Raw genomic sequence first — 15054 nt, 5'->3', positions numbered from 1 at the left:
GGGAATGTGCGTGGATAGGTTTTCCCCACTGGGGAGTAACAGTACTGGACTTAAAAGAATACCCTACAGGTTAATTTGCTCAACAGAGTCAACTTTTGGCCAGGAATGGACTACAGAGGTCTTTAGGAAGGCACTGGAGGTTTTCCTGGGACCAAAAAAATACATTACTAAAATCTGAGATAGGGGCTTTGTGACAACATGGACTGTTCACCACCTAACAGGAAAGTAGCATTAAAGTTGTGGTAAAATACTTAATGTGGGACAGAAAAGTGCAAGCACCCTGTGTTTCACCAAATGGCCGTGTATCTGTCACATGAAGGCAAATATGTTTGCAATCTGACAAATGATGAATATATTAATTGTTTGTCAGGAGGAATGACTTTGGTCATTGGTGCTTGTGAAGACAATTTCTCCTTGTGCAACTTGAGCTTGGTGAGTTCTCAAGGTTCCCTGTCCTTTTCCAGTATGTTAAACTAATGTCACAGGACAAAACTGATAAAGAGTAAAATGTGAGAAGTTGTGGGTTCTCTTTGTCCAGGGAGCAGTGTTTTACTGTGTGATTTTAGGCAAGTCAGTTTAGAGAAGCACTTGATTAAGTACAACAGCCATTTTCCAAGAATATAGTAATGCTTGGGTTTCATTATTTGACACTGAGAAAAAACTAATTCTTCATCTGAAAGCAGCAGTTTAGACTTTTAGCCTAATGTTCTGGTTTTGTTTTGACTGTTCTGCTTTAGTAGGATTCTTAACCCGCATGAGAAAAGACTCAGAAGTTTGTTGTGTCTGTGGGCATGGTCTCTGGAGACCTGCATCACACAAACTGCAGGACTGTTATCCCAGTCTGCAGGAAAAGGACACAAGTAAGCTGGGCACTGCCTGCTGTGTTTGTTTGTGTTCCATCACCGTAGTGTCAAAGCGCCTTATGGTTTTGAATGCATAAATTTTCCAGTGGAGAGACTAAGTGGCTTTTCCAAGATCACATAGTGTGACATAAATAGGAACTGACTCTTCTTAGGTCTGAACTCATCTTCTTCATGAGTACAACACCATGTCTCTAGATGGGACTTTCTGACAGTACTTGTTCCCTTGTGTAGGGGTGACCACCTGAAAAATACAATGGTTCAAGTAAATCCTGTCTCTGCTGCCCTGAAGAAGGAACTAACTGGAATGCAATAAATTGATGGCTGGAGCCTGTCTTGTTTGGCCCCTCATCTAGAGGAAATAGCAGTCTCTGAGCTGAACTGGCTGCTCAGTCTTGACAGTCAGAAGCAATCTTGAGCAATCTGTTGTATCTGAGTATTGCAGAAGTGATTTAAAAGTCCCCCTAGAAGGGGAATAGTGCTCCTTTGGGATCTTTAAAGTGAAAGGTGTGTAACTATTCATGACGGTGATTTTGGATCATGCTTCAGGAAACCTCAGAGGTGTTAATTGCCAGAAGCAGCAGAAGAGTAGAGTAGTCCTTCCTCTGGTATGTTTCTTTTTCTACTTTGCTCTTGGTGTCAGCCCCTCTTAGAGATGGGATTTAACAGAGCTTTGTCTTATCCAGAATGATGATTCCTGTCTCCTGATATTCTTTAACAGTACATTTTAGAGTGCACACCTTTGGGTGTTTGCTTGGTGCCACCTCAGTTTCCTCATACTAAATTGGGTGTTACAGTGAGCTCCTCACTGGAGCATTTAACTTGTGTTTTTAATTTTGTGTTTAACTTAATTTTGTTTGTCTGCAAGTCATCCTGAAAGCATCTGATGAAAAATGCTTTAGCCTTCTGTAGCAGTGATCAGTAGAAGAAAAGTCTTAAATTGCAAACTGCCTTCCAGCTTGTCAGAAACAGCCACACGTTGTATATTAAGAAATTATAGGCATCCAAGGGCAGTTGATCTGCCCAACATTTTCACTGCATATCACCATTGCTGAGGTGAATATACACTAATACAGCTTTTGGCTTCAAGCACTCTTAGGAAATGTAAAGTTCTGCTTAGGGGTGCTCCGTTGTCTGTGACCATCAAAGAAGTTGTAGGGGACATCTATAGGGTTTTTGCATTAGTGTGCTTGGAGGAAGGGGATGTCTTACTGTGGTTAACCCTGTGCTAACATTTCTAACATTAAGAAAAGTGCTTGGTGCAGCTATATGGAGACCAGTAACTAAATTCAGTATTTTCAAGAGACTAAACACTTTTTATATTGTTTGACTGTTTCAGAAATGGGAGATTGCAGATAAATGCTTTTATACACTTAAAATAACTTTTCAATTCCACAAAGAAAAGCATTTTTTTAGTGTGCTGCGATAGAAACTGCAAGACTGGCACACATGTGATGAATGGTTTTAGGTCATCAGCAAAGCTCTTTTTGTTGCACCACTTGAAATGATCTCTCCTCTTCCCATTTTTAATTCTGTGGATGGACCTTGAAGAAACAAACAAACATGGCCACTAGGGTGATTGACAGTACAGAGCTGGGATAGAAACAATTTGGAGAGGTGAAAGCTTTAATATTTTAAAAATACTTGCATGGCTGTTCAGTCAGTCACCTATTTTGGGGAGCTAGTTTCTGTTTGCATGAGTCTGCAGGTAAAAAGCATGATGTTGTCACAATTTTACTGTTCCTCTGCTCATAAAAGTGGGAGTGCAGGTATGGTTATCATTTGTGTTTTGTGTTGGGACACAGTAGATAAGGGGCACAATTAACATTTTATAAGTGACTTTAGGGCAGACATAAAATTTTAATGTGCTATATTTTTCAGTTGTTGGGCTGTAGTAACGTTCTTTTTAGACACAATTCCCTTGAGAGTAGGAATGCTCAAGGAAAGGGATTAATTTTAGTTGGCTTTCTCTAATGATGGAGCTGGATGCCTTTAAAATGAGTAAACTTTTAAATACACTGGCCTGTACACGAAGTATTAATACACAAAAGTTTCTGGTAGAAAAGCCACTGTCAGTGCTTAGTTTCTGGAGTGATTGTACACATGAATAACATATTCAGTAAAAATTCATGACTAGTTTATAAGAGCTATTGCAGATCTTAAAAACCCCCAAAACCCCAGCTAAACCAGACATCTTAGCAACTGTATTTGCATTAAATAAATGAGGAAGGAAAAGGCCATATGTACTTAAAAGCGCTAGAGGGAGCTAGGAGGAAGAAGAGGGGAAAATAATCGTTGAAGACATGTCTGCATTTTTAGGAGTAGCTTATATAAAGCATCCATTTAAATCCTTCCACTCACTTCAGCTATAATGCAGCTACAGGTCAGCCACTGCATCTTGCTGCTCTCTGTTTTCCACACTTCACTGAAGAAATTACAATTTTCTAGTCCCAAGAGAGGCCAGAAGCTTTGCTGCTTTTAACATGGCTGTAGGGAAAGCCACCTGCCTCCATAGACTGTACCCCTTTTTCTGCCTTATTTTGCATTTGGATGAGCAGCCAAATGTTAATTTGCCTTTTGGTGCTGGTAGCTGTTTTGGGGGTACTGACATATAGGCTCAGTTCCAAGCTTGTCTCCCTCCAAGATTACATGGAGAGAAAGTGTGAGTGTTGCATGTCTGTATTTGGGTTCTACTTGATGAAGAAAAATTTATTTGCATTAATCTGAAGTGACCACATTGCTCTGAAGAAATTGAATGTCTGTGAACTCGCAGAATAACAAAGAAGTATGAAGTTACTGTAAAGCATCTTATTTTATGAGGTTTTAGAAGTGTTGTTGGGCACTTTTTATATTGCTCTGCCGTAAAGCTAATTGCTCTGAGTTAAAGTGTAACAGCTTTACGATGTAGATTATATAAATTACTTGTTTTCAGTTCCCTTCCACCCCAATAAACTGCCAAAATGTTGATATCTTTGGATTTGTAAGAATAGCATGAAATCCTATGGGGATGTTCTTTAGTTTTCAGGTTTTGGAGGGTGGGGGAATCTTTTTAGTATGCTAAAGCTTCTCCTCTTGATATTCAGCATTACACAACTAAACCTGTTGCTGTGGAGAACTGAATTTTGATGGCCTGGGGCATTGAGCAATTTGGGGGGAAGGAAGGATTTTGTTGTTATTATTATTAGAGGCTGCTTAGGGCTTTGGAATGCTGGAAGTAATCTCAGAGGAGGTACACAGACTGGAAGTGGATGATTAAATAAGCAGAATTAATATATATATGCTGTGTGTTTATCATCTGCTGCTGTAATTTATTTAATTCATTGTTGAAGTTCCCTAATTTCTCTTTTCCACATTAGAAGGAAAATGGAAAGGGCAGGGAAAATCAACCAGAGTTTTCTTCCTTTGTTTTTTATTAGATGGAATGATTTTAAGTTATGAAAGCAGGGACAAATGTTTCTCAAAAGTACTTTAACCATGCCTTAGCCTGAGGACTCTGCTCTCTTTAAAGGAAACAAATATAATGAAATTTAAATATGTGGAAGCTGGAGTACTTTAGCAGTGCAGAGATATTTTTTTTTTCCATGTACTTTGAGATTGTAAAGATTTTTTTTCTATTTTAAATTACATCATTCTAGATTTTAGATGGCTACAAATTAAGAATTGAAGAAAACATTTTTGGAAATGTTTAATAACCTCTTGGCAAAAAAAAAAAACCAAAACAAAAAACACCAACAGATAAGAGCACCAAGTAATTATGGCTTAATTAACACCTTAATGGACAGGGCCTTTTCCTGTCATCTGAGAATTAACTCTACTCAAGATGAAACAGAGAATCTTTTTCCCCCTGCCCCTTTAGCTACCTTGTTTTGCACAGTTGCTTCTTCTGCAATGCAGGGATGGAGGCAGGTGGGTTTCTTGCTCTCCTGCTGTGTAGAGGGCTCCTATTAAAGCCCTAAAATACTTCCTCAGGTAGAAGATGAGCAAAGTTGAACTGTAATTGAGTGCAAATTCAGTTTATTGCTCTGAATCAGGAAAACAAGCCTATTTAGTCTGAAACAGAGGACAGTTACTTTGTAGATAAATTTCTTATACTTCCAAAGAGACAGGATATTCAGAATCGTCTGTGAATACTTTATGGAGTGCAGTGGTACACAAATTATCCCCACTGTCCCTTATGTGCAACTAAAACAGCTTTTTTGGTGATATTTCAATCGTTTTTTGTGATAGTTCAATTTCAGGGTAACATACTCCATGGTACAACAAAAAGTTGGGGTTTTCCCTGTTGAAGTGATCGTGGATTTACAATGGAAAAGATATAATTTCTCTTGGGACACTTTGCAACCCAAGACAGACAGGTAGAGGAAAGAAGTTTTTCTCTTAAAACACACACAGTGGAAGCAGTGATGTATTTTGATTGTTGTGTTGCCGTAGGAAAAGCCAGTACCTTCAGAAGTAGCCCAAGGGCAGAGTGTTTATCATTTGATTTTCACTGTTTATTCAAAGGCTGAGGTATTCAATAAAAAAGAAAGGGCCAATGCCAGAGTGGGTGTAAGGTACCACAAGGACTGTTTGTCCTCTCCCCACCCAGCTGGGACAGAGCAGGGAACCCCCCAAAAGTTGCCCACTGCCAGTTTTTCTCCCCAAGTCCTTCATGCCATAACACATCTGTGCAGGTTGTTCATGTGCCTCCTAAGCTCTGTGGAGAAGGAAGCTGCCTTGAAGGGTGGCTCATCCTGTTCCGAGCATGGTGTCCACGGTGTCCCTTGTTGAGCTTTCTGTGGAGGTGGCCTGGAGAGGAAACCTGGCCAGTGATGGCTAATGTGAAGCCTTTAATTCAGTGCTGGAAGAATATTTCACAGGGGGTTTGGAGCAGAAATTGCTACTTGGTGTCACTTGTTGAAGTGCTTTCTGGTGCAGCAGGAGCAGCACTAATTAATCCATTTTCCCAGTGCTGTTCAGGGCACTCCAAAAACACAGGGCTGCAGTATCTTGATGATCTGTTAGGTAAAGTGTGAGGAGAAATGGTGACATGCTTTATAGATAAATTGAGAGTACAAATCTGCTGATCTAAGGTGGGCTTGGTTCTTCCTGTGCAAAGGCAGGAACAAGTGCAGGGAGGTTAAGGGTGCAGGGATGGCTTCTGCCTCTCTGAACCCAGGGGGGACAGGTGAGTGACTCTTCAAAGTGAGGATTTGGGATACTCCTGTGTGCTTCAGTTCGGAGCTGGCATTGCAAGCAAAGACTGTTAGCCTTTTAAAAGGTGTGTGTTTCATCTGTATTCCTTAGAAACGAGGTTTCTCATGTGTTTTTTGGCTGCCTTTAATGTAGGGCTGTGAATAGCTACTGCAGTTGAGCCTTAAATCAAGATCTGATGCAACTGTAGAGCTGCTAACTCTGTGATCAGCTCCCCAAGCAAATGTAGCATACCAAATTATTTTTAATAATGTAGGACTTTGGCTAGGCTATGCCCTGTGGAAGAAGTGATAGGAGGTAAAGATTTTCCCCTAAGCTGGAGAGCTTGACAGAAAGACATGCTGGACACACCTCCCTTCTGGGACTCAGCCAAGATCCAGATGAGGATACATTTTAAATCACACCTTTTAGTGCCCATAGTAAGGCATCCTTCTTTCCCTGCTCTCAATAGCGGGGGGCAAAGGGGACAGCACTTGCCATTCCCTTTGGGAGTGTGTGGCTCTTGCCAAACAATAGTTGTCAAGAGAGAAAAGTGAAGCACTAAAAATTCCTTTAATTACATTTAGCTGTATTTGTATGCTTGATAATAGCTGGTAGTACTTGTTTCAGAACACTTTATGGTTTTTTTGTTGTTTTTTTTTTTCCCCATCACATTAGCCTTTGAAAAAATACTTTGGGCTAATGTTTTTTCTTCATCAGGATTTAAATTTTGCGCAGAGTATTCTGCAGGTCTTTTTTTTTTTTTTTTTTCTTTATTCCCCTTAAGTATGATTGCGGGAAATTATTTGGATCTTTGTGTAATAACATATAGTCAGACAAGAAGCAGCTTAACTTCAGCTTTTCTGAAGGACAGGACTTTGCTGAAAGATGTGGTGCGTGAGCATGTTGATTTTGTTACTATCTTGTAACAACAACCCGCAGTTGGGTTCCCTTATTTGCATTCCTAGCAGGACGGCAAGGTGAATAATTTAATTCCAGCAGCCACGTGATGGTGCGAGGAGCCGGCAGCGATGCCTCTCCCTGCACCGACAGACTTTGGAGAGGAATGGAAACTTACAGAAGTGATGCGAAATTGTCGCATGTCCTCCCTTAACCCTGGGGAAATCTCTCGGCGGAGCGATCGCTTCATCCTTTGCTTTTCCACGTGTTCCTCTGACGTGGAGTTTGGGGGGTGTGTGTGTGAGCCTGTGAGCAAGACGAGTGAGGGAGTGGGAAGCGGGGAGGGCGGTGGGGGAGAACGCACAGCCAGGCACAGAGCTGGTCGGAGCAGGAGCAGCGAGGAGCCGCGAGTCCAGCCGCAGGCAGCGGGGAGTGGAAATTTACAGCTGCTTGTGAGCGCCTGTGCATGTCCAAGTGATCCTGTCTGCTCACGCTTTTCCAGAGGCTGACGGTCGCTCGGAATAAGAGGAGCGGGAGGCCGAATCGCGGGATCGCTGGGCTCTGCCACTTGTCGGTGATCGGCGCGGGGGAATAAAGCGGAATTTAATGGAAGATCACTGAAGGCGGCTGCGGGCGGCGCGGGCTGCAGGGAGGCGGCAGAGCTGTCTTCAGCACCTGGCCATGGGGCTGCGCCGGGCTGCCTAGGAGCCCCCACCTTCCCACTCACAGTAAGTGTCAGCCGAGGTGATGCCCTCCCATGACGGAAAGTTGAGCGATTTAACGAAACTTTCCTTTTTTTCCCGGTTAGCACCAACCTTTTGGTAATAAACCGCTTGCCTGCTTCTCGATAGTTACGCTGGTAGCTTTTTATAGCTTTGTAAACTGTGTTACCAGGAGTGGCTCTTTAATGCAGGCAACCCTAAACAATACTCCTCCTGTTACATAAGGCGCTGGCTCTGCGACCAAGCACTCCGTGTCCATGGAATATCTCTGGAAATGGCTTTATTTACAGTGTGGTTTCCAAAAATAAAATATCTGCAATATATCATTTCTCCTGCTCCTCTCCTCGGGCCGCCTGCAGCTGCGGACTGGCTCTTGAGATGCAGAGGAATAGGAGCGTGGCCACTTGCATAAGGCAGGGGGAAGGAGATGAAGGGAAGAGGAGCGTGCGGGTGAAGTGCCACAAGGAGCGGCGTGTGGAGATGAGCCAGCCCCTCGTTTGCAGCCGATAGGTCTTGTCCACTTGAAATACTGATTCTGTGGCATGGGCGATTCATGAAGTCTTTATCAAGCAAAACTTCAATGGAGCTTAAGGGAAGTAGGGGTTTTTCTTAAAAGCAAAGGCTCTTTCTTGGGCTAATGTTGTGAGTAAAGTGAAATTACTACTATAGAAAATTATTTTATTCCATTATGAAGCTATTGAAAGTAACTCAGCAGACTTGCTATGAACTTGATCAAGTGAATGCTGTGTAGAGAGGTAAGTTTCGTAATATGGGACCAAATGCAAAAATAACTGCTCACTAATGGATGTAGAGGAAGTCCTATTCCCTCTTGGCTGCTGACTGTGTTATTTAAATTATGTTACCAGTTTCCATTATTTCTACAGTCACTGTTCCTACTAGAAATGGATATTTAACTAGGTTTCCCTTTTACTTAAGTAAATGAAAAGCTGTTAAGGGCTCTTCTGTTAGAATTATGTGTACTTCAGAGACATTAGTTAAGAGAGCTCTTTCTGCATGACTGAGTTTGTGGGAGTTTTGCTATGGACTACAGTGAGGCATCGAGTTGAATTCTTAATCTTTTAGGTTTTAAAGATCTCCGTGGTAGCAAATGCAAATTTGGATTCCAAATATTCTTGGCTATTGAATTATTGAATATCCTGCAAATTTGGTGGCTGTAAAACCTCTGGTTTAGTATATTTTTAGTTTTATTGAACATGAAGTAATAACCTACCACTTCTAGCTAGTTCATTAGCATGATTGGGAGAGCCCATGTGATCCTGTGATACAGATAAATGATGCTGGTGTGAGTATGGTGCCACAGAATTCCATTTCTGCATGGGTGAGAATCTGAATGTTACCTGGCATTGCAGTGTGAAAATTCTGTAAAATAGTAATAATAGTAGTAGTAGTAGTAATAATAATAATAATAATAATAATAATAATAAATAGTAGCAGCAGTAGTAGTAGTAGATATGAAAACACAGGACTTACAGTAGAAGGACACAAAGTAGCAAAGCCAAACACCTAAAATGTCTTTAACTTCAGTTCTGTTCTCTGTACCCTACTCATGATAGATTTAGATTTGATATTAAAAAGAATTTTTTTATGGTGAGGGTGGTGAGACTGGCATGGGTTGCCCAGAGAAGTTGTGAATGCCCCATCCCTGGAAGTGTTCAAGGCCAGGTTGGATGGGGCTCTGTGCAACCCGGTCTAGTGAAAGGTGTCCCTGCCCATGACAGGGGGCTTGGAACCAGATGATCTTTATGGTTCCTTCTGACCCAAACTATTCTATTAGTAGTATTTTGTTTGTATTACCACACATTTATACCCCCTTTATGATCATCTCTGCCTCATTCTGGGTTTGGCTGGTGAATATCTGTGCTGTAGCATCTGCTCCAGCAGCCCTGTCTCTGTACTCTCCTTCTGTCCCCTTCTTCTCTTCTCTTCTCGTGCTGGTACAGCTCTAGACTGTATCTAGGCAGAACTCCACTGGAAACCTGTTTGACCTTTTTTTGCCTCAGCAGGCTATTTTTTGTTAACCTGGGTCACTTCCCTGCCCTGGCTCACCATGTGGCCCTGCAACAGCTGAATGGCTCCCACAGAGGCTGTAGGGATGTGAATACATGTGGAGCAGGGTGTCACCATCAAAGAGCAAAACATCTATCAAAATAGATTGCCTCAGTGACCAGGCTGCTTTTTAGTGTTTCATTTTATCCCCTGTGTTTGCTAAAAGACTATACATGTGGGTTTTGTTTATTTTTTACTAAAGTGGCATTCAAGCACTCAGTTAAAAAGAGTTAATGATTTCTTTAAGTGCTTCCATAGAGCTACACCACAGCACTTGAGTGGAGCATCCCCATGAATGCCTTCAGTTTCATAACAGTACTGAACAATTGTGTGATATTATTATTCTCATTCTGTAGAGGTGATCAGATTAAGGGCAGAGCTGCCTACTTCTTTTCCATGTCTGATCTTCTGGATACTTGACATCCTCTAAAAAAAGTGACATTTGTGCTGATGGTAGGCATTTCTGTGATGTTTTGTGTGTTCAGGTGAATTTTCAGCTAAAATCCATCTTCATTTCAGGTAATGCAATGAGTAGCCAATGTCAAAGCTGATGTTGAGTAAATTCTTGAGTTTTTGGAAAAATTAAGTTGCCAAGCAGAGATGGCATTCATTCACCCTAACCATAAAATAGTCCCATCTTCTGTTAATCTTTTGTCTCACTTGCAGTGTGCCTTCCAAAATCTGCAACTCATTGAGAATTTGCAGAGAAGCTGCTTGTTCCATAGCCTTGATTCCTTCTGCACATCAAATAAAATGTGGGTTGTGTGAGGGGACTGCACTGGGGAGAGCAAAAGGACAAACTGGGCTTCTCTGGGTGCTCATCACACATGGGGGCTTCCATCTCCTGGTTTGAGTACATTGCTCTGTCATTGCAGCAATTTTCCCAAATATGGCAGGAGGGAGAAATGAGAACCTCTTACACTATGTAGAGACCGAATTAGACAAAATGATAGAGAAAATGTGCTAAGTCAGGACCCAGATATATGGGTCATAGGCACACTGTGGTGAAAGGGAAACTAAGGTCTTTTTTTCCATTCCAAAAACTCTCACAAAATATGCGTTATTAAAATGTTTTGATTCTGATCAGTAACTTGATGAAGGTTGGGAGCTGAGGTAGGAGAAATGTCTGATACTCCATGAGGAGGAATAACTTTTGCTCATTTATTTTTGAAGACCAAATTGTTTTTCCAGAAGAGCATCTGCAAAGAGTGCATGGATGGGCGCATGGGCTCTCTTCCATTCTTGCTCTCGTGGGCAGGAAGAAGCTTTTGTTACTGAGCTGCTTTAGTGAGTCACTTCATAGTGGGAGGGGCTGCTGAGTGGAGTAGTGTTGCTGTGTGCATTTTTCTTTCATTGTGCTTACAAGTTCAGATGCACTATAGTATTTTGAGGAAGTATTTGACTTAAAACCAAAGAAATTGTGGAGAGCGCCTACAATCAGAACTAGATCTCTTTCTGTATTTTATAGCTGTGCTATTTTTTTTTTTAGTACATTGTCCTTATGAGCAGCTAAACTGGCAGAAGAGATATTTTGAAGCCTAATAAAGTGTTGGCTTTGTTTTCAGATGATCTAGGTTTCATTCCTGACACAGCCACTGATTTTTTTTTATGTGGCCTTGGGTAAGTCTTGTAATTTCTCTGTGTTTTAGCTTTCCCCTTTGCAGAGGAGATAGAATAAAAGTAGGTAGATAGGTTTTTTGAAATTGTGTTTTTCATCTTTGTTAAGTGCGTGTAGATTTGGAAACCTCTGAGAGACTGGGTGCCCTGAATATGAAAGGATGTTAACTTTGACAGGCTACTGAATACCCTAAAACTCATTGTAAACCACATCCAGCTCTGGATTCAATTCACTGCTTTAGTCCATGTGGGTTCTTTTTTCCTTTTTTCCTGACTTGAACAGAAACAGACTGACATTTAGAAAGTGGTTCTTTAATGTTTCCTTTTGGTGTTTCTATGGTTTATCTAATGTAAAGTCTGTGCCATTTTTTTCTCCCAAAGATGGAATGATATTCCATGAAAGTATTTTTGTAAAAGTTGAGTTTTTAAAATGTGCTGGACTCCAACTCTGGTGTCTGAAATGTCATGTTCATGCTCATGGAAACAGCAGGCTTAGGAAACTTCATTTCCTCCTACAGCACTGCCGAGGCATTTTCCTCATGACTGGGAGAAACAACCTCTGAGACCAGGAGAGTTAATCTGGTAAGATACAGCTGTTTCTTTCCTTGGTCTCATAAGCGCCTCTCAAGAGCACCAGTGAAATAACATCATCAAAATTAAATGTTTGTTTCACAAGTTGGCTGGTTCTCCATTATGAATTCAGGAGTGTCCACAATCCATTTCTGATGTTATGAAAACATATGTTGAATAACCATTAGATGGAAAAAGTTTTCCTAGAAAGTGGGAAAGAAAGGGGTTCATTCAGTTCATTCATTCTGTCCCTTGCTGCCAGACAGCAGTGTCAAAAAATTATGAACAGATGCTCTGTAGTGTGACTGGTAGAGTAGGTCATTTCAAAACCTCAAAGCTCCAAAGGGTGGAAACTTTACATTTCCAGCTGAGGTTTATTCATCAGCAGTTTATAGCCATTTGCTTCTGCATAAATAAAGTGTTATTATTATTTAAACTGAAATAACTTTTTTCAGCTTTCCTGTATTTTTATTCTAAACTTATGAAAGCGGGCACTTGTAGCCTCCAAGACTTGCTGGTCTTCCCATTTTTCTGGCTATCCAGTGTGCTTCTCTCCACCACTCTAACCTCTGTTGATTTTGCTTGACTTTGGGTGTTCAGGGCTGTGTACAGTGTTTAGTATGAAGATCTATCAACCTTTGTAGAAAGGCATAAATACCTTTGGATTTCTACTGACCATTATTCTTGTGATTCATCACAGATTTGCATCTGTTTTTTCACATCTGTAAAATACTTGTGTGTTTGTATATGTCATCAGCTGCTTGTTTTTGTCATTGCTGATGGTAAGCCCTCAGCTTGAGGCAGATATTCACAGAATGATTTGGGTTGGAAGGAACCTTTAAGGGTCATCTAGTTCAGTTCCCCCCATCATGGATGTCATCAGCTAGATCAGGTTACACAGTCCTGTCCAATCTGATCTTGAATGTTTCTGGGGATCTGGAACATCTACAAGCTGTGTCTCATCTACTATTCAGCATTATCCAATACTTCCTTCTCTTAACTTTTATCCCATTTTAATTACCTTGGTTCTTGACTCCATCCAGTTTTCCAGGTAATGATATTCCAGTCATGTGTTGATAATATCGTTATATTTTCAGTCACCACAATTTTTGCATAGGCTCTTAATTCCTATGCCTCTCTAAATATGATCCCATCCACAGATTGCTCTTCCCTTCTCAGTCAGATGATACAATAATTTTCTTCTTCAACTATTTTTTTGGTGCTATATTCAAATCAGTTCATTTCCATGCTAGATAGATGGATTCTACTGTGTTTTCTCTGTTTAAAATATATTTATAAAGGACTGTAGTATGAGCTACCTTTGGTGAGCCAGTGTTGCATTCTCATCAGTTGTCATTCATCTTTGTTTTTCAGTTATTTTTAGACTGGTTTCATGAGAAGATGAAGCTTATATGGTCACACTGTTCATTTCTCATCCTAATTCTCAGGGTAACTTTTGAACTTACTGTGAAATTCAAGCAACCTTGATAAAGGACTAGTTGCCAGGAAAAAAACCAAGTTCCAAAAAACATACTGAAAATAAGTGATGTAAAAAATAGGACCTCTAAGCCAAATTAGTGCCTCTACTGAACAGAAGGCCTTCCAAGAAAAAGCTTAGAGAGCAGAGAGCTGATACAAAGAGGAGGACAGGACAGAAATGCCCAGCTGTGAAAAAAGCTTCTTTAGTAAGAGCTTGTGCTTTCTTTGATTCTGGAAACTCCAGTCATGTGAAGCAAAGCTGGAGGAGTCCTTGTTTTGCCACTTGTATTATGGAATAGCCAGCCATAAGACTAAGGAATATGACTCCCAAATCTCACAGAGTGAATTCACCCCCTTGTGCTTCTGCCTCTAACTGTGAACAGCATGTGTCCCCCTTGAAGATTCCTGCATGGGGAACCAAAAGGTTCTGCAGCTGCCAGTATGTATTTTCTGAAGTGATGGATCATCTTTTGCCAGGTTAAAAACTGTATCCTGAGAAGGGATAAATTCAAAAATGTTATTTTATGGGCATCTGTGGCTCTTCCCACTTTTCTCTCTGCCCCCCTCCACTTGCATATAGCAGAGGCTTTGCTTTGTATATAGGACTTTGTATCTAAAGAAATAATGTCGAGACTTGGCTATGTTCAACAGAACAATGAATTAAACAGTTTCTTGAGTCCTTTCCTGCCCTATTATTGGTGTTTTTGCTGTTGTGATTAAAATACTGGTAGGGTATGTAGTGGAAAAAAATTTTATCACTGAGCAGTGCTGTGGTGACTTGCTGGTGATACTGGAACTATGCAGTGGAAAAGTGCTGATTCTATGGCAAAATTAGTGATTATTTTAAATACACTACTCTAGACAGCCATGTAAGTTACTTTTAGAGAGGAAATAATAGTTTATTGTCAGCATTTCAGTTAGAAATGTGAACCTAATTTTTAAAAATCTCAGAGCCTCCCATTTATGCGTACTTAATTTGAAAAATCAATTTATCTCCCCCTGTGCTTTTCTTTGTGTGAAGACTTTTGAGAAGAAAAGATGAAGGGGTGGCTTTAGCAATCAGAGTATATCTACCCCACCCTGGATGAAAATAATTCTTTTATGAAACACAACTTGCCTGTTAAGCTCCTGATTTCAGATGTTCTCTCTCTTGCATCATCACATCCTCATGCCATGCCTTCAGGATAATAAAAACATGCAGAATCAGGTCCTTCTCAAAGTGTATTGTGAATTATTAATCTTCTATTTGCATCACATGTGGGATTACAGAGTGCTTGGCGCTTGCTAGCAGCACCTAAACAACTTTATTGTGTAACACTGGCATCGCAGTCTTTTCCAGTGCTTGTGTGTATCTGAGCATGCCCCAGAAGGTGAGCTGTTAGTACACCCAGGTTTCAAACTTGCACCTTGTCAGGCTGAGGTGGGACTCTGCTCTGGTGACTGGTGCTGCCAAAACTTGCACCTCTGAGCTGCATGGGAGCAGGACTCTGCAGCTGGGAGCTCAGCTGAGGAGTGACGGTCATGTAGCCAAAACTGGAGAAATAAAAATGAGTTTGAACAGGACCGTGAGGAATTTGAAAATAGGAACTCGAAAGTGGTGAGGTTTCAGACACGGAATGTGAAAATATCCCTGTAAAACTGACCTAGCAACAAATGAGGAGATACAT

At 40.9% G+C, this 15054-nt stretch overlaps 1 protein-coding gene across 12 annotated transcripts in view; it reads left to right on the top strand.

The window, feature by feature from the left end:
- The window catches only part of CAB39L (calcium binding protein 39 like), a 61159-nt gene that overhangs the window by 10189 nt on the left and 35916 nt on the right, over positions 1-15054 (top strand). For 5 of the 12 annotated variants that reach the window (XM_086881333.1, XM_086881337.1, XM_086881336.1 and 2 more), the window contains one exon: positions 7435-7660. The gene's annotated coding sequence lies outside the window, so the exon portion shown is untranslated. Of the gene's footprint in view, positions 1-7038; positions 7225-7247; positions 7661-7994; positions 8410-11856; positions 11921-15054 lie in introns of those variants that run through there. The other 7 variants (XM_086881332.1, XM_086881331.1, XM_086881335.1 and 4 more) reach the window with 6 other exon arrangements.

The sequence above is a fragment of the Cyanistes caeruleus genome, chromosome 3 (genome assembly GCF_971803275.1).
Source record: "Cyanistes caeruleus chromosome 3, bCyaCae1.hap1.1, whole genome shotgun sequence".
NCBI classification, from domain to species: domain Eukaryota; kingdom Metazoa; phylum Chordata; class Aves; order Passeriformes; family Paridae; genus Cyanistes; species Cyanistes caeruleus.
Note: the sequence above shows the minus strand (reverse complement) of the source record. Positions and strands in the feature narration are given on the sequence as shown.